Source organism: Capsicum annuum, chromosome 3 (assembly GCF_002878395.1).
Source record: "Capsicum annuum cultivar UCD-10X-F1 chromosome 3, UCD10Xv1.1, whole genome shotgun sequence".
Lineage (NCBI taxonomy): Eukaryota > Viridiplantae > Streptophyta > Magnoliopsida > Solanales > Solanaceae > Capsicum > Capsicum annuum.
Genome location: NC_061113.1, coordinates 195,381,544 through 195,409,520, shown reverse-complemented (window position 1 = coordinate 195,409,520; position 27,977 = coordinate 195,381,544).

Here is a 27,977-nt window from a genome sequence, read left to right as displayed (position 1 = left end):
GAAGGTTTTGTTAGGGTTCTATCCTTAGTCCTAGCTGCGACAGTATTAACCACCAGAATGGCTGGGATGACATTTGGCTGGTTATTTTTGGCTACTACTGAGTTAGCTAAAGTAGTGAACACAACTTTTAATTCTTCATGGGAGACATGCTCGTTTAGGGGATCTTCCTTAACAGGCGGAGGTGCAGGTTGATTCCCATTTCTTCTTCCATTATTCTTTCTAAGAGGCATGTTCTTTAAATGGAAAAAAGATTGAATTAGAAAAAGAGTTTAAATTGAGCTCATGCTCATTCGCATGACTTGAATACTGAAAGAAGGGAAACTTTTTCTAAAACATTTTATAGCCTCTTATCCATGTGTGGTGCGCTTCACACCCATGCACAAGGCTCTATTCAGCGAAACTTTAAGACTCCCTAGGATACTTTGAAACCTTAGGCTCTTATTTCAAGTTTGTAATGACCCGAGATTACATCCTGGATGCTATACAATACTTACAATTACAAGTAACCATAAGCTAACCTATGAGCTGGTAGCTGCTGTGAGCACTGAGCAAACTTATAATAAAGCATACATATTTGCAAAAAAATATAGATGTACCTTAAGGTTTAAATATTCTAAAATATATTTGAAGTTAATATGCCTGAAACATATGTCTGAAAACAATATTGTAAAGACTGTCAATAACAATTGATGACTGGCTAACTGTCTGAAAGTGTCTGAAAGCCAATAACTGACTGACTAAAGATTTGATAGGATAACTCTCAACTAACTCTGGCTGACTACTAAACTAAAACAATAAAATAAACATAAATAGTCCTCAGAATATGAGGACTTACCACTGTTGCCACTGCTGATGCGCTAGAAGGTCTGGATGCGGTTAAGAACCTGAGCATTTGAACCTAAAATATGATATATTATAGCACAAGAAATAAGTATGTGATCAATACTTTAAATGTACTGGATGCTAGATGAGGTTAGGCTAATATGCATAGGCTCATGTACATGAATAATAACCTAATGAATAAATAGTGTGAGTGTAATACCCCGTATTTCCCTAGCCTAGATTAACTCTCAATATATTAGTAATCCAATAAAAATTTTCAAGATACTCAGTCTTTTTTACTTTAGAGCCTGCCATTGCATAGGAAATTTAATTTGTTTTCCAACGATATAAAATTTGCCTAAGTCCGATTATCGGGTAAGAAGTTGTGACTATTTTAAGTTTTAGTCATTAAACACCATCATTCAGGCCAGTAGCGTATCATGGAGTATATCTAAATGGAAATTATCATTTTCTACTGAGCCAACGCGACACCACCACATTGCGCCACCAACCAATTTCCTTATTATCAATTTTCCAGTGTTGCTCCGTGATAATGGTGCATCGCTCCAAGGCCCAATTTCTCATCCACTGAGGCACCGCGATGGCAACGCGTCATGCCATCAGCCCAGTTCTCAGTTGTCCACTTTATAGTGAGCCGACGTAATTGTACCGCATCGCATCGGGGTGAAAAATTGGGATTTCCAGCTTCCGTTATTTAATTTTAGGGGTTGTTTGGACAATTGTCAAAACCCTTAATCAGACTAAACATGGGATTTATACCCTAAATAACCTAATATCTCACTATTCACTCACTTTTCTCAAGATTTAAAACATTCTCTCTCAAGAGGCATAAATCCTAGCTTCAAGAATCAAGGTTAATCCTTAAGAAATCCTCCAAAAACTTTCAAGAACTCTTCTTCTTAGGTATATTAGGTGTTAATCTATGTGTTCCTTTCACTCATAGAGTCCATGAATCCATTTTTCTAAAACTACAAGATTGTTGAATTATGAACTTCCATGTTTGAATTGAATTCATGTTCATGATATTAGTTGGGTTTTATATCCATGATTTAAGTACAAATTCATGAAATTGAATAGCATGTGTGATGAATATGTGATTATCTAGATAAACCCTTGAACTTACAAAGTGATTAATGCGTCTATGATGTTAATTGGGTGTAATCCATGATTATTATAAGATTCATGACATTAGATTAGTATTTTATGGGGAATTATATGAATTGCATGCTAAACCCATGAAATTGTAAGTTTGGGCATTATAGTTGCCATGTTTATATGTTATCCATGATTATGTGCATGAAGTTGTGCTCCCCAAGTGGTTGATAGAATGTCCATGTGAATAAAGTGATGAAATCATGACATATTAGTACATGTAGAAGCTTCTGCCCTACAACTGTTTGATAAAATATCTCTATAGATGAAATATGAACATGTGTACATTGTTATGCTTTGCAAGATCATGTGATGTTTTACTTTTCATGCTATTGAGTCCTTGGGGTATTAATACCCGACAATCTAATTGTTTACCTAGAGCCAGTGTCAGTTACAAAATAGTATCAGTCATGTCTTGACCAACTCTCAGGTAGTTATAGAACTCAGTCAGTTATAGAACTCAGGAAAAACTCAATAAACTCAGTATCGGTCCAATCCTGTTCAGTTTCTTTCAGTTGGGAGTAGGATTCATCACCGAGCAAGCCTAGGGATGGGGGCTTACCCATTAGTTAGGACTGGGTCCCTAGAAGCAATCCCTAAGTTCCAGAACTATGTAGACAGCTTAGGTTATGAGATGTCACCCATTAGATAGGACTAACATACTCAGGGATCACCCTCTAGTTTAGGACTGATCTCATGGGACACCCGTTAGTTAGGACTGACTCTACAACAATTGTTAGTACTTGTGGCACAGTGCTAACACCCCTCTAATTGGGGTTACAGATTGGACCCTAACTCAATTATCTTATCTTATTTAGGGTATATCGGTTAGATGATTACCTCTCATAGTCTCAGTTTCAGTCTCAGTTTAGAATTCAATTTAGTTCTACAAAATTAGGGTTGTCAGACACAGTTACTCAGTATCAATAATTCAATTATTAGTAAATTCAGATATCAATTACTCAGTAATCAAAACTCAATACTTAGCTTCAGAAAAGCTCATTCATAGTATACATATGTGCACAGTATTACATACTCAGTACTTACAGTAGTTTTGATTATCTATGTACTCTTATATTCAGTTGCTCTATATGATTTAATCAGTTATTGTTCATGCATATGAACCCTTGCATTCTGTCTTACCTCATCTAGCATACTAATACATTCCCACGTACTGATACATACTTTCTTGCACTATGATTTTTCATATCATAGGTTCAGACGCTCAGGTCCCCGCCCGCGCATACACAAATTCAGATTCAGCTAACAGTGTCAGAATTAGTAGTGAGTCCTCATCTATAGAGGATATGTTTTTATTCAGTATTTTATTAGTTGGAGTTAGTTGGGGGCTTGTCCCATCAACTCCACTTTTAGACAGTTCAGATTAGAGGCTTTCAAACTAGATTTTCAAATAGTATTTAGTTTTACAGATTGTTATTTTAGATATTATATTTTATCAGTATTTTAGATTTTGAACCTTATGGCAATTCAGCCTAATGTTGCATTTATTTTAGTATTATTATCCAGCGCTCATGGAAGATATCTATCATGGGTTAGCTTGTGGTCCTTCGGTATCGTAAGCACTGTGTGACGCCCAGGGTGTACTTTTAAGGTGTTACAATGAGATAACTGATACATGGTATGCATGAAACCTGTAAAATCAGAGGATGTATAAAAAAGCATATAATATGATACTAGAATATTCTGTAAACTAAAATACTGAAATACTAATACCGAACAACTAATAATTGTATGTCATGGTCAAGCAAGCCTGAAACTAAACTCTGAACTGAAAACTGGACTGAGACTGTGGGAGGAATCATCTAACTGACATACCCCAATATGAGCTAATTGGGGTCCAACTTGTGACCCCAGTTAGAAGGATGTCAGTACCGTGCCACAGGTACTAACACTAGTTGTGTGGATCCATTGAAGTGAAGTGCCGAAGGACTAAAGAGTTACCTTCTACTGGCAGGTGCTCGAGTAAGATATATGTCAACCCTCAACTGGTCGGTTAATATCTCAACCTACACTGGCTACATAGTTCTGGAATGCATGGACTGCTACTAAAGGTAAAAACCTCAACTGGCAGGTGAGCCCCCATCCCTAGATTTTCTCAATGCTAAATCCTACTCGTAATTGAACTGACTTTAATTAATGACATAAATTGAGCTTACTGACGTGATATTCTAACTAAACTGATAATACTATAATATATCCATAACCATTTTGAAAATATTGAAACTAAGAGAAAAGCTAAGTTTTCAAGTATTCATAACCCCCAGGACTCAATAGCAATATTAATAAGAACACATGAGAACATTTGAAACCATAATAAGTAAGCATTATCCTAAAATTATTACTTTGGCATTTCACCAAACACTTGGGGGTCATGAATAAAAGCATGGAGATAGTTTACAACATGTGACAGTAACATAATTTCAATACTAAAATCATGGATTAAGGATTAACATGCAATTTTAATCCTTCAAGCATGTCAAGAGCTAATTCCAACGAAAACACATGTAAACATGACATAAAAATTGAAATTCATGAAAGTTCATGGATATAATTCATATTAACATGTAAAGATCATGATTTAAGCTTTAAAGTGGGTTCTTAAACTCTATGAATGAAAAGGACCCACGAATGAATATCTGACATACCTTAGTTAAAGAATTCATGAGAGTCTTGGTGAATTTTTTGAAGATTGATATTGAATGTTGAAGGAGCTAGGGTTTTGTTCTTGAGAGAGTTTGTGAAAATATGAGTTATTTTGCCCTTTTGTGCCCTTAATATCATGTTATAGCTGAGATAAAGTGAGGGAAGAAGTATAAAATACCCTCGTAGACCTAGAATTAATTAAGCTAGATGTGGCTAGTGATGTGATAAGCGATGCATTGCATCTCTCAGTCGACGCATTAGGCGACGCGTTGCGTTGCACCCCACCAATACAATAAGCGGTATGTTGCAGCCATATCACGCTAACTCTCTGGTTTAAACATCTAAACAAGCCTCAATCCTCATCTAAAAAATTTAAAATTTATCCGAGATGTGCTATCAACCACCTCGATCATGAATCAACTTAAAAATTAACGTTCTAAGGCCGAGAAGGTCAGAATTAGAATCTTCAAAGTTTATGAGACTTTGTAAATGACTAAGTCTTAACACTTCGTTAAATTTTTTAAGTCTTGGACCCCTTTAGCATACAAGAATTAGCTAAAACAAGTTAGGATCTTATGGGGCCTTACAGAATATATGATATTTCTGGTTGTAAATCTCTTTAGTAAATAAAATTTATTCCTAATAGGAATAAGTAGTTATCAAGAACAAGTTGTTTTGTTTGATCATAAAAGAAAACTTTGGCATTTAATTTCAGTTACATATAGAATTAAAAACTCAATAGATTTTAGGAAAAAAAACATACTTGCTTCAACCACTTTGGTGCATTTCTTATCTTGATTAGTAAATGGAGGAAATAGAGTTTGAACTTCCATATAATTTTTTCTCAAGAACCATGGATATATTTTCTATTGCTCCCATTACTTGAATACAAGACATGGTAGAATTGTTAATTCCTTTTTCTTTTCCTTTCCCCATTGCACCTACAGAAAATCAATCACTATTGTTTGGATATAATTTAGAATCATGGAGTTCTTATGTGTTTCTCCCATTACTAGACTATAAGACATGGTAGAATTTTTAATTCCTTTTCCTTTTCCTTTACCAATAGTAGTAAAATAAATCACTACTGTTTAGATATAATTTCCCTATGATTACTGAAAAATAACTTTCTATGTACAATTTGTAGGTTTCTTTCAAAGACCTTGTTTATTTCAATAGATTGTAACATGTTTCCTAATGAAGTGGACTTAATATTTTCTCACTTTTTTTTGATAAATCACTTGTATACATTATTATGTAAAAGTGTAATGCTATTGAGGATAAGTTGTTACAAATAAGAAGTTCTTATTAAAAACATACTTGTTACAATTTCTTGTATGTATTTCTTAATCTAATTAGTAGATGGACGTAATGAAGGATTAACTTGCATATAATACTCATTGTCAAGAACCTTGGATTTCTTATGTATTCTTCCCATTCCTTGACTAGAAGACATGGTAAATTTGTAAGTCTTTTTTTGGTCCCATCCCAATAGTATCTAGGAAAGCGAATCATATTACCAATACTTAAGAAATTTTATTCAGTGACATAACAAAGGGAGAGTAGAGCTATGTTATGGATAGTGATTGCAGTAGTAACATATCATGAATGGAGTACCAGAAACTAGGCTCCTTAGAATTAGAAGTTGTTTAGACCACAACTAATTTGTAAATAGATAGTGATGTCTATTAAATAGAAGATGAGTTTCATAAATTGGATAAAATATGATACACGAAAAAGAGGATATGAATAAACTAGAAAGAGAGATAAGTGAGTAGGAACAACTGCTAACTAGTTTAATTGAAAAGAAAGATAAGTGAGTAGGACAATACATTGAAGTGTAATTCCATTGGGAATAAGTTGTTATCAATACCAAGTTATTTGTTTGACCAGAAATAAACAACTTTCACATTTAATTTCAGTTATATATGAAATTAAAACTCAACTGATTTGACAAAAAAAACTTACTTGTTTCAGCCTCTTTGGTGCATCGCTTAACTTTAGTAGTAGATGGAGGAAATAGAGTATCAACTTGCATATACTCTTTCTCAAAAGCCATGAAGTTCTTACGTATCGCTCCTATTAATTATCTTGTCTATAAGACAGGGTAGGATTTTTAAGTCCCTTTTCTTTTCCTTTACCAATAGCACCTGCAGAAAATAAATCACTAATTTTTTTATTAATCTCATTATGGCTATTGAAAAATAATTTATTGAGTACAATTCTTAGGTCACTTTCAATGATCGTGTATATTTCAGTAAGTTGTAATATGTTTCCTAATGAAGCAGACTTAATTGTTTCTTAATTTTTTTTGAATAATCGTACGTCGACATTCCTCTATGATGTAGTCTGTCCATGAGTTGTTATATAAAAGTGTAATTGCATTAAGAATAAATTGTTACAAATAAGAAGTTTTTTTTTGAAAAACTTACTTGTTTTAACTCCTTATGTGCAATTCTTACACTGATCAGTACATAGAGGTGATGAAGGATCAACTTGCGTATACTCTTTGTCAATAACCATAGAGTTCTTATGTATTGCTCCTATTTATGAATATAAGAATGACAATGTTTTTAAGTTCTTCTTTTGATCCCTTTCCAATAGCACCTGGAGAAAGCAAATGCTATTACTAATCTTGTGGAATTATATTCAGTGGCACAAGGAATGGTGAGAAAGCTATTTTATTCAACCAAAAATAAGCATTGCCATTTAATTTAAGTTATATATGAAATTAAAAACCCAAATAGATTTGATAAAACTTACTTGTTCACTTTCTTAGATGTATTGCTTAAGTAGATCACTAGGTTGATTAAATGGAACCTTAGTTGGAATTTTTCCCTTTTGATATAAAAAATTTAGGCCCTTGTCCTTGTCCCTTTTCAATGGTACTAAGCATGTAGAATGTATATTTGATAGCATTTTTCATAGTCTATCCATCCTCATTTTCAGCCTTAATATTGAACCTACAAAAGAGCCAAAAGTAAAAAAATATAGTAAGAAAACTTCTTATCCAGTGAACTAAATAATACAGTCAAAGTCATCTTTGAGCTTTGCAAAATCGCAAAACATATACAAAAAGTATTATAAATTAAAAATATAATACTAAAAGAATAGATGTTTTTAGTAGTAAGTAACTACAAATACTTCACCTCATCAGTTATTTTTTATTTCTTTTGTGAAAGACATTCTAAGTCATCAATAACATCATCATTCATTTGTTTCATAATCTCATAGCATTTGTTTCATAATCTCATAGCAATCACAAGCATGTCAACCTTTTTTAGAATTATCATTAGCATAAAACGTTTAAGATGCTTGATCTACTAAAATAAAAGTCTCATATATTTTTAAAAATCCGCTCTAATTCACACACACATGTTCATATTCATCTCTTTTATTTACTTTTACTTGATCATACACATCAAACTAATTGCAAAAAGACAAAATCGCTCTTCTATTTGGAAAAAATTATAATTTAACCACATCTGTTAAAAATCTATAGTATTCAAGCTTCTCACTCTCTTCATCATTCTCACTAGTTACAACAATACCATAATTTTGAGTCCTTAATATTTTTTAATGAAATCTATATCTATATACAATGAACAATTACAACATGTTGAATATTTGGTAGGACCCCTGAAAGTGAGAGCAAATCTTTCAGGAGCTGACTATTATCTTCTTTATGCAATTTTGTGACCTATAATAAGATCAAAATTAAAAACTTCAAAATGAGTAATACAATATTAAGATGTCAAATCTAATATTTATGTATTACTCTTCCTATTTTTAAATCATTTAATAATTCTTGGTCCTATTTTGCATTTGAAAAGTGTTGAGTAGTATCTATATGTGCAAATTCTCTATGAAATTGAGGTTAACCATAAATGTCATATAGAAATGATAATAATGTAAACAAAATTAGAAAAATAAAACAATAAAAAAGAACTCTCCATACTTCAGATATGGAAATACTTCATTGCAATTCTTCATAATATATATGTGTGTGTGTATGTGTGTGTAATTGTTACAATTTATTTTCTTCAGGCTCACATGGATCTTTAGCTCTCAGAGATTTTTTAGGGTGACAAAATATTGATAAACTGCTATTTGAATTTTGTAAACTTCTATCATAATTCTATTTAGGCTAACTGAATTTTGTGTAGATTTTATGCATATACCGTGAACACAAGGTAATACATTCATTAGCAAGGTACGCCTCTATAATACAACCTTCTAGACATGCCCTATTATTAGTGAGAGATTTCAAAAAAAAATCATCATTCGATAGTATACATGCATCCACCAATAATGAATAGGCCCAACAATCTTAGCTTCACTAGCTAAATAAATAGTCAATTGAACCATGACGTTACATAAAAAGAAGGGAAGACCTTTTCTAACTTACAAATTAGTATTGAAATTTATTCTTCAAGATGTTTCAACACATAAATCCACAACTCCTTTGATTTAAGCATTACAAAAAAATAAAGATACACAAGCTTTTTTCGACAACATACCATAAAGTTCAAGAGGGAGTGTATGCTTCAAAAGAAGATGACAATTATGACTTTTAAATTTAGATATCTTATGTTCTTCCAAGTTCACATATTATGAAATATTAGTTGAGAACCCATTGGGAACCTTTAAATTCTTCAAGAAAAGACTTAATTTGTGCTTATCTTTCGGAGATAATGTGTAGTATGCAGTTGAAACTTTGACTTTCTCCTCTCTTTGGAAAGGATGTAATTTTGGTCTTATGTTCATTGGTTGTAAGTCTAATCAAGTTTAATTGTGTCATCGATCTTTTCTTTTACATTCATAAATGTCCCTATAAAATTATCAAATATATTATTATCATTATGGATAATATCCAAATTATATTCTAACAAGAGAGATTTTTAATATGGAAGTTGAATAAAGATACTTTCCTTCTTCCAATTATCCTTTTGCTTTTCAAGTGATGTCTTCTTCCTCTTCATAGGATCCATTGTTAAGTTTTTCCTTCAATATCATGCATGTTATTAAGTATCTCAATTCCCAAACGTATTTTTAGTGTGTTCATTTTCTCTATAGTACAATCAAATGACTCCTTATTGTTCCTCCACCAGTGATTCAAAGAAAGGCAATATCGATGACCCATAAATCATTCCTTTCTTAAAGCTTTCCAATCAAATTAAGGAATTGTCTTTATTGCACTCCATCTAGATAAATTTTTGTATGATGGAAACTCATAGATAGTCCATAACAAAGAAGAATGTAGCTTAAAATATTTTTAGTTGATCATCAAAGGTCTCAATACCAACTTCCCACAACTTGTTCAATTCCCTTTTTAGAGATTAAAGATATGTGCCAATTGCATAACTAGTACTATTTGGACTTGAAAATAAGCATTAAAAAAATAAATTTTCCTATTTTATACCCAACCAAGGTGGTAATCATAGTCCAAATGCGATAAGAAGTTTTGGAATTATGGATTGGCTAAAAGTTATCACTAGTAAGTCCAACTTAAATGTTATGATGCTTAACTACAAATAAAGGATAAATTTTATCAAATGACTTCTATGAAATTGAATTATATGGGTGCCTCATTATTCAATCATCAGTTCTTTCATTCTTATGTCATGTCATTTGAGAATCTAACTTTGTAGACATAAACAACCTCTGAAGCCTAAGTTTTAAAGAAAAATAATTTAAGGTCTTTGAGGATGTCTTTTACCCTTTTTATTCTTTGTTTCCCTACTATGTGAATCTATTTTCCATCTGGATGCACCATAAATTTTGCAAGAATATAGTATATCCTCCATCAATATAACATCCAATCATTAGTACAAACATTGATCTTCGCATAGGGAATCCCATGATCTTGTATTATCTTTTTGGCCTCATAATATGAATTAGGAAAATTTGCTCCATCATAAAACAACTCCTTCTTTTAACATTTTCAATAGCATGCTAAATGATTCATTACTCTAAAGATCCATACTTATGATGTGAAGCAATTTAATAAAAGATAAAAGCTTTGAAGAATTTGAGTTTTTGTATAGTAACTGCGCAAAAACCTTCAGTAGGCTATAAACCTTTTTATCTTCAACATTTGGTTCCTCTATAAGTAAATCAGCACAACTAATGTGTGTATCTCCTCCATGACCATTAGAATATAAATATCTCAATAGTTCTTGAACTTTATCTTTACTCTCATAGTTTTATGCATCATCATCATCTTCATCTTTAGAGTTTCAAAGTGGATCACCTAAATATTTCCTGAAGTGAAACCAAAGACATAATATTAAATTATTCCATGAACTTTCAAATGTATTTGAATAGTCTTACAAGTTCCTAAAGTTGTATTACAACATTGGTAACATGGATATGGTATTTCACATTCTTCTTTTTTCCCCCAAAAAATAATCCAAGAACTTTTTCACCTAATTAAGTAAATTTTGTCAACTCTATTATTAAGAGAAAGTTGTATCCATTGCATACTAGGTGTCATAACAAACTTCAGAGAATTCATAAAAATATTAAGAAAATATAAAGGATAAGGAAAATAATTAAATTCATATAACATGTTACCACTAGATGTACACAATTGGGATACAGATGAAGGAAAGATTAGGCATAGCAAAGGCTAAGTCGATGGAAGCATGACTGAGTCCCTGTGGGGAAGGCCTATTTTACTTTTAAATGAAGGAGTTCATTAGCGACTTGGTAGGTTGCTTCTTGATTCAGTGATTGTATTGGATTTCTTTTTTTATTTAATATATTTACACATAGAAAATGTGACATACGGCCATAACGGCTAACCCCCCTCTCCATTTCAAAAACTAGACTTCAAAATGACTTGTTCTCACGGCCCCTTCTTCACGATGAAGTGAATCGTGGTAGAATTCTAAGGTGGGAATGAATCCTTCTTGTGAACTTTCAAATATTTCATCAACTATTGGGTTCTCCCAGGAAACTTCTCCTTGGGATTCATAAATATCTATTTCTATTTTTCAAGCACTACTTTTCCATCATTTCACTCATCCTATACATCCTTTCCATATAGTCCATCTTTGAGATGTATCCAAAAGAACTACCTTTTACATTAAAACTCATACTATTCTATTATAACACTCCTTTGATATAAAATTACATGGATGATAGGTAGTTATATAAAAAGGTAATTATATAAAAAGTACTCAATTTCCAATGAGAACGTTATCATTGTCGAGGTTTCATAGTATTAGAATGGGCTTAATTCACCTGAGAGAGTTATTTCTTTCTTTTTTAAAATAGGGTCTTTGGTAAAAAGGCTAAGAAAGTGGTTAAACCTAGACTTTCCAGGTTGATTGCTTGTGATATTTACCCTTTTCTTAGTAGTTGATTTATATCCGGTCCTTTTGGGTCACCTGACCTGGGCTGATGGCACTTTGTAATGGTTTGAATAGAGTCCAGTGACTCTCTAAGTCTTTTGTGTACTAGTACTTGAAACTTAGTAACATAAGACAATTCACTAAATGGTTGTTGTCTCTACCGGAGGAGTCTAAAATCAACAATGTGTAACTGCTTGAGCATTAAGTCTTCCACTGCTAGAGAAAGTATATGAGAAGATAGATGTTGAGCAGAAATGAGGTTAAAGTAGCTTGATGAGTGCTGATTTTACCACTCTATCGCACTCATTATTTTTACACATCACCTTAGTTTGAAAGAAATAAGGAAACATAGTTGTGATTGAATGCACTAATATCCACATTTTGTAGGTATAAAGTCAAGAAGATTGAAAGGTGTGGAATGGAGCTAAAAATGATCGAAATAAAGCATGAAAAGTGTAGCTAATGATTGGAACAAAAAGGCCTCAGGTATCGCAGTTGCAATCAGCTGATCGCGATCGCGACAGTCATGCAAAAGCCTTCCAACCATAGTTACAGATGCTAGCTGCAGTCACATATCTGTGGTCAAATTCAAATGTGCATGATCATGCCTAAGAGGAGGAATCAACCCAAGGGAAAATTTGTAACTACACGTGCTGATCCCAATTTTTACAAAATGATCCAAACCCTATCCATTCTATCACATCCTACCTTCCTAAAAAAAATTCTTCTAGTTTTTAGTTTAGGTTTTGTAGACTCCAATTTTGGAGAAGAAAATATTGTGTAAATTTTGTATGAAGAATACATTGAAGACTTTCTAAGTGGAAGATTTGCTCACTTCCATTGTTGATATTGTAGGAGAGCCACATTCGAAGTAACATTCAATTAGATCTTCTTCAACTTTGATTCAATGGATATTATAAGTATATCTATGCTTGTTTATCTTATATGTAGCTAAATCTCCCTCTTGGGGTTATGTGTGAATAAGGGTTAAAGTATGTAGGGGTTGTTATTGTTAGACTCTATTTAGTAGTTCATGTTTTTGGGTTTTATTATTGCTAGGCTTTTTTTTGGGATTTGATGGGTGAAAGCTCCAAATACCCACATAGGTTTGATGAGTGAAAGCTCCAAGCTCTAGAAAGTTCAATGCCATCTTTGAAAGAAGGGTTTTGGGTGAACTTTAGGAATCCATATCATCCTCGAAAGAGGGATGTGGGTACCAAAGAAATGATAGACAATTATGTGTGTAGTTTGCTAAATTTTCACTATCTTAGAAATAAAAGTGAATATGAGGTTAGCTATACCATGGGTGTCATCCTAGAAATAGGGATGCCTTAACTGAGGTCATGGATGCTAATTGTTAAACATACCCATTAGTTATTTGAAAGAATCAGTGGGTGAACGCTTGGTGTTTTGTTGAAAGGCTAACTTCAAAACCTATAACCAAGCCTACCCATATTTAAATTATTGAAGTGAAGTTCATAATAAGTGCCCACATGTCACTCCCTTAGTAACACATAATCCAATGATTCGTGCATAATTGTTAAAACTCTAACTATTCGTAGCCCTAAATTCATATTAGAAACTCACAAAAAGAATGATTAGTGGAGGAACTCACCTCTCCAATTTTACCTTTTTGTAACATTTGTTTGAATTTAACTTGTATCTATCATTTTGAATTGATTTGATTGCCACTCACATTGTTCCTCGTGGATTTGACCCCGACTCCAAAGTTGGGTAAATATATTGACAACGACCATCTTGCACTTAATTTACTTGTAAGTTGAGCGTTATCGAAAATGGAGTCATTGTCGGGGAACAATCTGGCATTTTGAATTAGTTTGGAATTCTAGTTACTTACTTGAATTCAAGCTTATATATATTTGTTTGTGATTTTTCTTTGAAGGTAGATTTTATTTTATTTGTATTTTTCCCTATGGCATCTTCCAACAAATATGATGTTAGATATTGGGATTCCTATCCTGACGACCCATGTACTAGAAGCGAAGGACCACACTTCTACAGAGATTGTAAGTACAATCCTTATAGGGAGTATAGGTGCCCATTATGTAGTGGTATAGAAGGACATTGGGAGGACTATACAAATGCCCCCCATTATTCTAACCGAGTTGTTAGTTCTTCTTATGAGTTTGATAGGTCATATGATAGAAAGGAGAGGGAGCAATATACCAGACTTAGTGGTGTTGGAAAATTACTTTAAACCATTTTAGATCGGGTAGATGCAAAGGAGGAGAATGTAAAAGAGATGCATCATGAGGCATTGGCATGACAAAGTGTCAAGATGGGGAAATGAGCGAAGAACAAAATATTAAAACTATCACAACATTGCCCATTTCCTAAGAGAAGGTTTATCAAGCAACGATGATGAGCTTGGTAGCGAAGACTCCTAGTGGATTCCCAATCATCTGACTCATACAAGAAAGAAGAAGCCACAATAAATTAAATAGTATTAGAGTTACAAGAAAAATCAATGCTCACCTCTTATGGTGACTCTAATCCATTACAGGGAAAAATGCTTTAGGGAAGGACAATCCCTATCCTTAGGGGTTTGTCGATCCAAAAGAGTATCTAAAGCCCCATTTACCAAAGGTCAAGATATAAAATTTTAGAAGTACAAGGAATGGCGTATTGATGTGCTCACTTTTACCCAAGGAGCAAAAGCGAAAGTTTGATGTGAAGTTGGGTAAAAGGTTTAAGTATTCAAAATGGCGAGATCAAAGCTTGCTTGCCATCCATCTCTTCCAAGCCTCATCTTAGAAGATCTAGATCTTTTGTCCATCTGCCATTCATTGCATATTGAGCAAAAGTTGGGTTAGAGATTCAAATATTCTAAGTGGAAGCACAAAACAAAGTGGAAGAGGCGTCTTGCTAAGACATTAAACTAAGCGCTCGATGGGAGGCAACCCATCATGCCATGAAAAGTGGCATATATCCTTTTTATTTATGTATAGTAGAATAGATTTTTTTTTGTTAATGCATGCATAATCCATGCAAAAGATATTTTGGTTGAATTTAAAGAATGAAAGTATGGAATTGGCAATTTGGAATGAATAGGAAATGCAAGAGGTCAGATTTCTGATCTCAGTTACCGCAATTGTTGTCCGTGTAAAAGCGATCGAGAAAGCTGCTTGACTACGATCGCATAAATAGGACTGCGATCACAGTCATACTACTTTAAATTACCATCCATCTAACACTTTTCCCACACGATTTATTCTCCAACTCCCTCAAAAATCTCCTATATTATGGCATTGTGCAGAGTATCCAAGATTTCAGTTCAAGTCTTTTGCATCATTTATCTGGTATGAAGTCTAAAACTCCATTACTCTTATTGTCATTGTAGGCCTGGGACATTCATTTTAGACACTAGACGTAGCATCATTTTAATGAGACTAAAACTCTACTTGTTGGAATTTACTATGTTGGTTAGAAGTTGTAGGGTGTTTACACATCATTTGGGGAAGCCTTGAGTATCAATATTCTAGCCTAAAATGGTTGGAACTAAAGTGTAAATTATGTCTTCAACATATTCGCGACTGAGTTCAATGTGAATTCCTTCAAGTCTGGGGTAAAGATCACATAATCTAGGTCTACTTTATCTGATCATGATGTTTAGTTATCTAGTCAGAAGATAAGGATTGGTGTTAAATATGCGTATTTCGAAAAATTACTGAACTGTTGACAATAGTCTCAGGTAGCATGATCGTTATTTTGAGCGTGATAGTGTTAGCGCGATCGCGGCCAGTTCTCCGCGATTGCCATGCCTGGGGGCATTTGTCTGTAGGAACCCAAAAGCTTGCACATCTATTACGCTCCCTAGAATCCCCTATAGAATTACCACATGAGCCTTTCTTATGATGATAGCATTAGTTTTGTGTTAAAAAATACTAACGGTGGTCCTACCCAAGAGGAGTTTACAACCCCTATACTTTCTCAAATCTCAATTCACCTCTCCAGCTATCATGGATCAAAATTTTCATAAACAATTTCTCATATCTTAATCAACCCAACCAGTACATCCATCAGTCTAGGCATTTTTAAAAACCAATGTTTTCAGAGGTAAATTTGTATGTATGAAATGAAGATGCAATACTCATTATCATTTAGTATGAAGATGATAATCCATTCAATGCATGTCAAAGTGAGCTTAGAATCAACTCAATCTGCCAATAATTCATGATATCATCCCTTACTCGAGACCACTAGAATGAAAATTCATGTAAGACATAATTTATATCCTTTCAAACCCCTTTATCGGGTATCATCTATATGAAAAGGAAATTTAATGCACAAATAAGGCTAGTGATAACAAGTCAAGCCCTAATTGGCGACACAATAAAATATAAGACAATTTAGATGCATAATCAAGGCTGGCAATATCAATTCAAGCCCTCAACTGAGGATAAGATAATAAATAATTTTTCAAGTCAATAAAAATATTCACATAAACCTCCACATGGAAACACGAAATTAACAAAAATCTCAATAATAATATATCGTGAAACTACCCAAACCTAGCTTGTTCCATATGATAGGTCTTATCATATTTTGAAAAATGATGTCATTAGACTAAAATATTAAAGGAAACTGTTCTAGTTAATTATGATCCTTATAATAAATACTAAACTTTGATAGTCACATCAACTAGTACAAGTCCATTTATTATCTAAGTATTCTCTAAAATTCAATTATTTCATTACTAACAATAATACCATAATTATCCCCAAAAGGTCACTAAGATCCAATCATCACAATAAGGTCCACTAAATATTATTCAAGCTCTAAATAGGTATCCACAATTAATTTATCCAACATTAACAAGCTAACTATCTACAACCTATTTTAACCATATTCTAAAGTAGAAAGACTAACTAAGGTCAATAATTATACAACTACAATTCGTACACAGAATCCGTACCCATGTAAATGCTCTCTATTTCACCTAAGTGTTACCCCCAATCCTAAGTGGTCTACAATTCACAAGAAAATAAACATACAAAAAATTAACACTTTAGAGAAAGTTAGGATACGTGTCAACTTGCCTTAAAAAAAGATCTATAAGACAAAATATAGTCCAGGGCATCAAATAAAAACACTACTCGTTTGAATCAACACTAAATGCATTTAGTCTAATCATGGAATCCACAAGTCAAAAGAGGTCCAATGATACCCATATCGATTATATTTATTTTAGTTCAAAAATCTAATTCAAAAATCATTTCCAAATATACAAGGGTAAAACTGACTTTTTATTTTACACACAAGTTTACCAACAAGATTCAATATCTGCGAACCCATGAAAAAATGAGGTGAAAACAGACTTCAAATCAAAGTGAGACAAATTTTATAATTACCAGAAAAAACCTTTAGAATATGTTTAAAATCGAGGATTTGAAGTTTTTTTGAAAATGAAATTAATGGAAAATAATGAATATAATATTTAGGAACTTATCCATAGAACAAATCTCAAAAATACCTTTGAAATTGCTTAATTCTGAGGTTCTAAGCTCTAAAACTGGAGAAAATATATTTTGAGGCTGAAATAGGGATTAAATCTGCAAAGGTATGCTAACTCATCGCAACCGCGAACATCCAATCATGACTCAAACTAACTTTATAGAAATGCGAGTCTTTGACGGTAAATGCAAGGAAAGGAACTAACTCAGCCAACTAATAGTGCATTATAATTGTGGTGAAGGTGTTCTTTGTGAATACTACGTAGGGATCATGAATGTTGAGATAGAAATACCAGACTCACGCAATTGTGAAAGTGGAGGTCGCAATTGCAATGAAGGGGGACCTACACCAGATATCAACAAAGCTAATGGTTGTTGATCTAAAACCCTCTAAAAAACCCTTGGGATTCATTTGGGACACATAAAAACAAACTAATAATGCTTCTAGGTAATTTTGACATTTTAGACTCAATGGAACCATCATCTTTTTAAAAAGATATCATTTATAATGAATTCACCCTTGACCATTTTTTTAGGATATTTTAGCTAGTTTTTGTCTAAGATATAAAAATACAACACAAATTCTTAGGGCCTAAACTTAACAACTACTAATTCAAAATTGATATTTTTAGATCTAATAAAATTGTCCAAAACACCATCCGAAGTTCGGATCACAGAGAGTCGACCGAAGTCAAATAAAATTACTTAGAGGATATTCAAAATCACAAACTCATATAAAACACCTTTGTATGGATTAAGAACTATGTCAACCATCCCCATAACTCAAAAATAAGATAAGACAACCATGGGGACAAAATGGTCAAAACACTAAAAATTATGAAAACCAAAAAGAGGGTTACTACACAATTAAATGGCATTATATAAAGACCCTTTCCATCGTTACGTACGATTCCTATATTTAAAATCTCATGTCTAAATTTTTCTCGATTTGAAAGTTACAAATTTTAGGCTAAGCTAGTTTCGATCGATTTTGAAGCGAGGTGTTGCCTAAGGAAATCTGAAAATCATTTGGACTAGGGTGGTGGTACTTGTCTTAATTTTTAGTTATCTAAGATAATACATATCCTATAGGAATTTACAAAATCAAATTTCTATAAGTAGGACTCCTAGAATTTATTTTAGCATATAAGGCACTATTCAAAATATTCAGGGATTAAGGTGTGTTTCAAAAGTGAGATTTTTGGGCTAAGACGGGCATTTTGTCCCAGTGACACTACAATAGATATCAGAATACCTCTATAGCAACAAGCACTATAGTAGAATAATTTCTTCTATTGTGGCTATCAAAGGCGGTCAATTATTGCTCTAGTGGTGAAAATTACAAATTTATTAAAATATTTTTCCAAAATAATTTATTTTCTACAACACATTTTGTGGAAAGAAAGGGGAGATTTAAGATTAAAACCACCAGAATTTCTTCATTTGAATTAGTTAAGATAAGGAATGCATCCTCGATTAATTCATATAAAATTATTAAGCCTTAGAATTGTTAATTCACAGAGTTCAGGAATGGTTTTATGATGTATTTTGGTTTACTAGTGAAAGGGGGGAATTAAGAAAAAATTTAAAGGTTTTTGAGTATTAATATGTAATCAACCCGTGCATTTCATTGATTTACTAATTTATCCAAGAAATATATAGTTTTAGGTGAATTACAATGGAAAAACCCTAGAAAGGGAAGAGAATCATCATGATTTAGACCTTAGAAATTAGGTTAGTTATGAATACCAATATGATAGGCCATTTTCTTAATTATGTACTTATGTATATGTTTAAGACCATGAGCAAGAATAAATTGCATGGAAGTGCAAAGCTCTGGCATAGAGGAGTTGTGCAAGCTTTCTTCGAAGTGGGTGATGGAATTTTAGTTTAATCCAATTTCTGCTATATGTACATGTTAACTATTTTGTAGTATGGTTTTATAGTGCATGTTTTTAGAGTGGTCCTTGTAAATAAATTACGGTTGTTATATGACTTTGACCTACCTTACTTGCTATATGTAGAATGTTTGGTATTTAGAATGTTCTCACAGGATTTTGGGTAAAACAAGGTTGGCACACTTATGTCTGGAATTTTAGTACATGGATGATAATTGTACCTATAGGTAATGGCTAGAGGCTGGTTTTATGTCCCTAAATATGTATGTACGAGAGTCGGGTGAGTTTGATGGTTCCATGAGTGTATCGGGGAAATAAATTTTATACTTAATAAATAGTCCTGACCTGTTTATGGCTTGGCTTGACTAATTTGATTTGGTAAAAATAGGTTGATTTTCTAGTTTGATTCCTAATTATTTATCATTTCTTATTATGCTAAGTGAATGTTTTTTAAGCATGGATTAACTTATTGTACTATAAATTAGTTATGTGTTCATATTCTTATCTTGGATTGTCAGAATCACCCTACCAGTATGATGTTGTTCGTATGTCCTGGTACTGTACCTACATTTAATTTTGTAAATGCAACGCATATTTCATCAACTCCTATGAGACCTCACTTCTGATTCAAATAATTAACATCAAATTCAAGGGTAAGTAACATGTTTTGGGCAACCATGAATCCTTCTTGGATTACATACTATTTATTTCTAGACTTATGTTTTTCATTTTAGTTTTGGGGGTTGCATTCCCTTCTTGAAAAAACTTTAGTAGTTTTGGAATGGCCTACTTTTTATTCCTAGGGATAATTTAGGTTAAGTGCAATGTTTTGTCTTTAAGTTGTACTTATGTATTTTTCAGTAGAAATTGATGTTTTATTGATGGATTAGTTCTACTATCTCTTTTAAGCATATATTTTGAGTTGGTTGGGGTAGACGGTTCCACCACTAGGTGAGTAGTGTTAGTTCAACTCACGGTGGGTTTAGGTCATTACAAAGTTGGTATTAGAGCCTAGGTTAATCAATCTTGTCTTACAAAAATAGGTCTAGTAGAGTTTCACTAAATGATACAAAGATATTTGTACTTTTCTTCAAAAGGCTACAGAACTTGGTATCTGGAAATCCAAATTTGTATCGAATCTTTTTTATTCTTTTGTTTACAAATAGAGAACACTAGGTCCAATGGAATCCAACCAGTATTGTCCACACCAACTACTCAAGCTATAAAACTAGTCAAGGGGTGAAGAGGACATATGAGAGGAAGAGGTAATAGAAAGAGGGGATTAGCCATACCCACTAGGGGTAGATATTAAGTGGTAGCTATCCAAAACTTTGAGAGGCTAGCATCATCTCCCCACCTTTAAGATTAGTTAGAGAAGATGAAAGCAGTAAAAGAACTAGATATGGAGCCCGGGGTAGCGACTTAAGCTAAGGTTGTAGGACTACCCCTATGTCTACTGAGGATGTTCAATAGGTGATAACCTTTTGAGTAGGTTAACTAGGAATGAAGCCACACCCACGATACCAAATTATCAGGCTCTAGGTGGACAAAATTTCTGAACATGAAACCTTCAATATTCTAGGGTACTGATTCATAGGATGCCTTTGAGTTTATTATTCATTTCTATGAGAGGTTACATAATATTGGGATTGTAAAGCAACAGGGAGTTGAGTTTGGGACTATTTTGCTAGAGAAGGATGCTAAGCAATAGTGGAGAGCATATATTGAATGTCGGTCACCAATTTTATCTTTATTAACATAGGAGCAATTTGATGCTTTGTTCATAGAGAAATATGTTCCACGGGTCCTCCATGACAGCAAAAAGGATGAGTTTTTGGAATTAGAGCAGGGTAACATCTTTGTTGCAGATATGAGGCCATGTTCCATGCCTTGTCTCATTATGCTACATAGTTTTCAAAATTTGAGGAGGAGAGGATTTGACTCAATGCTAAAGGTTTGAATTATGACCTTCAGGTATTGTTTCTGCATATGAATTCAATAGAAAAAGGGTTCAATGAAGTTTGTAACAATGTGAAGAAATTTGAGGGGGTTACCTAAATGGGTCAGACTAATATATTAGCAAATAAATCTTAAAATTTTGGAAATTTTAGTGGGTCCTACTCTAAAGGCCATGGTCATCAATCCTATTAAGACAACCCTATTTAGTTGTCCTTGCAACTTCTATTGTGGTTAAAGCTAAGGGTTCTTCTCAAGTGTAGGTTGTTAGGGGCCCAGGCACTTCTTACTCTTTGTAATGACCCTCTAAGTCATTTTCTACATCTCTACACATTTTTCCATTTAGAGATTTCCTATAGCTTCCCCAAGTTGCTTATTACTTGATGGAGATGACTGTTAAGTTACCGGACAATACATTTGTTTTTTAGAGTCAATTCCCTATTTTAAAATCTTCGTTGGTAAGAATTGGCTAGTGGTCATAAACACCAGGTTAATGACCTTATATTCTTATTTTGATAGTTCTATAAGCTATGGAACATCGATTTTAGGCTAGAGAGACCTTTGGTTAGGACTCAAAGGCTTTTGAACTCCATTTGGGCTATTAGTCGGAAGTTGATAAAAGTGGCCCTTGGTTTAGGGCCTACATTTAATTAAAATGACCCCGAATATAAATTTTGATAGAGTCGTTGAGTTTGGAATGTCGAATTAGATAGAATAACATAATTTTTTTGCATTTGTAGGATTCTGAATGAATCATGTGGAATCGATAGAAACATGGAAAATTCCAAGTTTCAATTGGTGCATCCGCTAAAGCGGACCTTTGGTGTTGTGCTTTAGTGGATAGCCGGTCACTTTAGCAACCAAGGCTTCCCAACCGGGTGGTTGAAGCAGAAGCATGTCCACTAAAGTGGATGCCACTTAAGCGACACCTTCTTTGCTTTTGAGAAAGACCAGGCCTAGCCAAGTACCACTTTAGCAGTACTAAGCCACTTCATTGGTGACCACATAAGCGGTCAAGTGGCCACTTAAGAGGCACCTAGAAGGGAATTAAATTTAGTCCTATACCTGATTTCTCCATATTTTTCACAAGTCTCAAGATAATTATCACCCTAGAGAGTGTGCAAAATTTGGAGAGTGATCATTAAATGATTGTGGATATTGGAGAGCTAAAAATAAGCATTTCCTCATTGAAAACCTTGTAAGTTTTTGTTTAATTCATGGTTTAATACCCCCAATAAAGTTCTGATTCCCTATATTCCTGATGGGTTAATTTGGTATCATTTGAGTTCAAAATTTACCCATTCTTGAGGGTATATAATCCTTGAGAACGAGTTGACAGTTTTGAAAGTGTGATTCTTCTAGTAGGCCTTACATAGAATTTTGAATTGATTTTGGACCTGAATCATAAAAATTCAATATGGTTATCATTTTTCTTGTATTAATGAGTATATTACTATTTTTATAGAACGACATTATACGGAAGCTTCTAAGAAGGGGAAATTACAAATTTAGCAGACTTTATTGGGTTTTCTTCAACATCAAGGCAGTCTAGGCTTACCTTTCTCTTAGATTTGGATTAATTATAGTATTGATGTGATATTGTTCTAGTTTTGGGTTGGGAATTAAGACTTGGAGGTATATTTAGTGTGAATTGTATTATTTAGTCGATTAAGGAATTATAATTAGGCATAATTGACTTAACTACTCATTTCTTAAGAGAATTTACTATCTTAGGTCACAATGAGGCTTATTTTGTAACTTGTAGTGAAATTTGACACCTTAGTGTAGTTTGGATAGATTTTTCATTGGAGTGGATTTGGGGGGTTAAAAGTGAGCCCCTTTGATGCACCTTAGGCCATGATTGTTAATATCACCTTGTAGACTCGATAGAACCTTATACACTATTTTACTTACATTCTTAAAACTGAGGAGGTATTAGGCATAAGATGGTTTATTCTATATTTTTGTTTAGGAGATGATAAGACTAATTTAAGTTTGACAATTTATGATATTAAGACCAATTTGATTCTAACACTATTAACGATATGACTTTTGGTTCAAGTCTGGCATATAAGACATTAGTTCTGATCAAGTCCAGCATTAAGAGGTTATTTATGATGATTATGTAATCGGTTTGAGTTTGGTGTTAACAGTATCAAAGTATCTAGGATTATGGTTTCGAAATATGGAAGGTTGGTATAATTACTGTTATTACTTCTTCTTGAATGCATCGACCGAGCTTATAGGGTCCTGCATTGGATAATTTACTTTTTCTATATCTTCTGGGATTATGTGGGCCCATTTATGATAGATATAGTTATTTCCCATTACTATTATATTTCCAATTGTTTACTTTTAGTATTTGGAGCATTATTCTAGGTTTTCCCTTCTTGACTTAAATTATTTATCTTGAATTTTATTATATTTATATTATGATTTAACTCAATCAATCGATGATGCCTATTGAGTATGCATAGATTCAATACTCATATTATATTTTTGTACCTTTTTGGTGCAAATTCGAGTACTAGCTACCGATGTTGTGGTGATTGTACTGGTCAAAGTTTATTGATTGGGTGAGCTCTTAAAGATGGAGTAGGAATTTTTTATATCTTTTGTTTTTTAATAGTCTTTATATTTTGAGACTATTGTAGATTTGACTTTTATAGTACTCATATTCTTTTGATTAGAATCTCCTGTACCGTCCTTACTAGGTTGTGGGATGCTACTACTCTTTTTCCTATTTCTCGTTATTTATATTATTGTTCTTACAGTTATATCTTGTAATTCATTGACTTGAATAATTTTGACATTTATGCCATTTTCCACCAACTATCCCATTGCTTGTAAAATCGAGACATAACAAATTGGTATCAGAGTTTAGATTCACATGTATTATTGGTACAAGTGCAAGTGTCTCAGGGATCGAAATAATGACGTACATTTCTTTCTTCGAGAGGCTATAGGACATTCTTTGGAGATCCTTATATTCTTAGGAAATCCTTACTTCCTTTACTCATTTTATGCTAAGTATCTATGTTGGTTTTGAGATCCATTTACTTTCTCTATTTTGCAAATGGGTAAAATGCAACTAAGATTCATTTCCTTTCACTCATTTGCAAATAAATAGAATGTGAGCTTCTTCTATTAGAGATGAGAACCCTAAGTCCACATTTAGAGATTCTACCATATAACGTGAATGACCTAGAGGTCGAGGGTTGGAAAGATATGCCTCCTAAGCTATCAATCAGGATAGGGAGCCTTTATTAAACCCTATTCCTATTCTCTCACCTAAGATTCCTCCACCCTAGCCAGTAGTGGGCCACAAGGAAACCTAGGCTGTATTGAGGTTTATTTCTTTGTCACTGCATAGAGATGTTATAGATTAGCTTTTGGGATTAGCTATGGTATACTATCTAAAGGTGCTAAGTCGGTAGATAAATAGTTCCAAGGTAGGGGCACAGCCGATAACTATGGCTCCCAAAGTTGAGATCTCTCCATCTCTTATAGCTACTCAACTGATAGTTGCCTAGCTGCTATGTCTGTTGAGGAGTACAAGATGTCGGGTGAGTTACATATAAGTTCTTTGTTTCTTATGAGAATAGGATCCATAATTTAGGGCTAGCTGAGACTTATGGTGTTGAATATGCTACTTTTTTAGTTGGATCTGGTAGCTCTACATTGGTGTTGAGGTTATCTTAATTCCAAGTTACTCATATTTTCCATATTGATATGGACTCAATTCTTTGAGGTTTTCATAGGAAGTATATGCCTCGTAGCCTTAGAGAGCACCATAGAGACCAGTTCTTGAGATTGGAGCAAGGTTTTATGATTGTATTAAAGTATAAGACTCAATTTTATGAGTTAGCTAGGCATGCTTCATCTATCTTATTGATAAAGTATGAACAAATTAGGTGTTTTATTCGGGGATTAAGACTTCCTCTTTGCATGGCTATATAGATTTTTGTTATTGCTGGCAGGTCTTTTACTGAGGTTTTAGATCATGCCCAGATTATGGATGAGATGGATTGCAAGATCTTAGAGGGCAGTAATAAGAGGCCACGCTATCAAGGTAATTTTAGTAGGAGATATAGTAGCTCATAGTTTAGAGGTAATAGTTTTTAGGATAGGTACCATCCACACTAGTTTTATCAGCATCAGGTTCAATCTAGTAGGTTCTTTCATTCCATACTTTTGAATATAGATAGGGGTCAGCCCAACTACAGTGATCATCCTAGTCAAAGTAATAGTCAACCTTTCAGAGGTTTTATTTTAGGTTTTCTAGATGAGGTTTTTATTCTCAATTAGTCAAATCTTCTAAATATAGTATAGCACCTGGGGTGTCTTATGAGTGTGGGTCCTTCATCCATTTCTCAAGAGAGTGCCTAGGCATAGGGTAGTTGTACCTATAGCGCAGAGTATTCTATCAATTAGGAAAATACCATCAAAAGCTAAAGATGGTATGCAAGTTCTTCGAGATAGTCCCCAGGGTTCTTATAAAGGTCCTCAAGTAGGTAGGATAGGTGATTGGTTAGTTTCCCAGCCAGGTGGCAGGTGAGGTCATTTATATGTTGTACCTAGTAGACAAGAGGCACGGTCTTCAAATGTTATTATTAAAGGCATGTTTTTAGTGTGACATCAGTCAATTTTTGCTTTATTTGAACCGATATCCACTTATCTTTTGTGTTTCCTTTATGCACTTTGGTTAGAATTAACTTGGGATTTTTTATTTGTTCCTTGTGTGTATCAACTCTCGTGGGTGATTCTTTAGTAGTGGATCGTAGTGTATTTTGATATGATTTTGGCCATGGACTGGTTATCCTCCTATCAAGCGATGTTGAATTATTTTTCCAATATTGTTACCTTCATTATGCTCGGCAACCCCTAGTTGTGTAGCATAATCGTTTAGCCGCGAGCCTATGGGTATTATTTCTTATTTTTTGGCAAGGAGACTTATATTGAGGGAATTCTAATCATCTCTCACTTATATTCATAATGTTAGTTTGGAGATTCCTTCACTCGACTTTGTTCATATAGTCTATGATATTCATAATGTCTTTCCTACCGATCTACCTAGCCTTCTTCCTGAGGGTGATATTAAATTTATTATTGATCTTGAGTTGGGCACCTGACATATTTCTATGAAACCATGCCATATGGCTCTTACCTAACTTAAAGAGCTAAATTCTTATCTTTAGGATCCTTTAAGTAAGAGTTTCATTAGATTGTATGTGTCACCTTGAGGTGCTCCTATCTTGTTTGTGAAGAAGAATGGTTTTTTGTGTATGTGTATTAGTTATAAGAAAATTAATTAACGTGATGGTGAAGAATAAGTATCCTATGCCTTATATTGATGACTTATTTAACAAGCTTTAAGGAGCAGTGGTGTTCTCTAAGATCGAATTGAGGTCTGGTTACTATTAGTTAAGGATGTGGGTTGAGGACGTCCCAAAGATAGCCTTCAGGACTCGATATGGCCATTATGAGTTCTAGGTGATGTCTTTTGGGTTGACCAATGTCCCAACAACATTCATGGATCTGAGGAACTATGTGTTTATACCTTATTTGGATTCCTTCATAATTGTGTTCATCAATGACATTCCTGTGTATTCGAGGAGCAAGGAGGAGCATATACAATATTTGACACTATGCAACAAACTTTGAGAGATCATAAGTTTTTTGCAGAATTCTAAAGTTAAGTTCTTGCTCGAGTCTTTAACATTACTAGGACATGTGGTTTCTAAGGATGGGATTATGGTGGACTAACAAAGATTAAGGATATTCGTGATTAGACCAGGCCCACATTTCTTTCTGAGATTTATAACTTCATTGGTTTGGTTGGTTACCATAGGCAGTTCATTAAGGGGTTTGCTACTATTACAACACTGATGTCCAGATTGACCTAGAATGAGATTCTTTTTAGTGGTTTTGAGAGCGGTGAGTCAAGCTTTTTAAAGCTCAAGGGTTTTCTCACTTCAAGTTCTATATTGCCTTTTTCTATTGAAGGCGAGGGATTTACTGTTTATTGAAATGTTTCCACTGTTGGTCTGGGTTGTGTGTGATACAGCAGGGCTGAGTTATTCCTTATGCATTAAGGCAGATGAAGATACATAAGTGCAACTACCCCACTCATGAATCAGAGTTTATAGAGGTAGTTTTTCTGCTTAAGATTTGGACACATTATTTATATGGCATAGATTATGAGATCTACATGGATCATCATAGTCTTCAGCATCTTATAACTTAGAGAGAGCTTAATTCTAGGCAGTATAGATGGATAGAGTTTTTGAATGATGAAGACATATCTATTCTATATCATCCATGTAAGCCGAATATAGTTGTAGTAACCTTGAGCCAAAAGGTGGTCAGAATGGGTAGCTTGGCTTCTATTTTAGTTTATAAGAGGTCATTGGCATGGGACATTGACCTCTTAGCGAACTTGATGGCATAATTTGATATTTTAGATTCTAGAAGGATTCTTGATAGTGTTATGGTGAGGTGTATCCTATTTAAGTAGATTCACGCTTGCTAGTCTGGGGATAAAGGATTTTGTGTCATCTGTAGTAAGGTGCTAAGTGGTGAGTCTAAGAGGAAAACCATAAATTCTAAGGTTATTCTGAGATATGATGGAT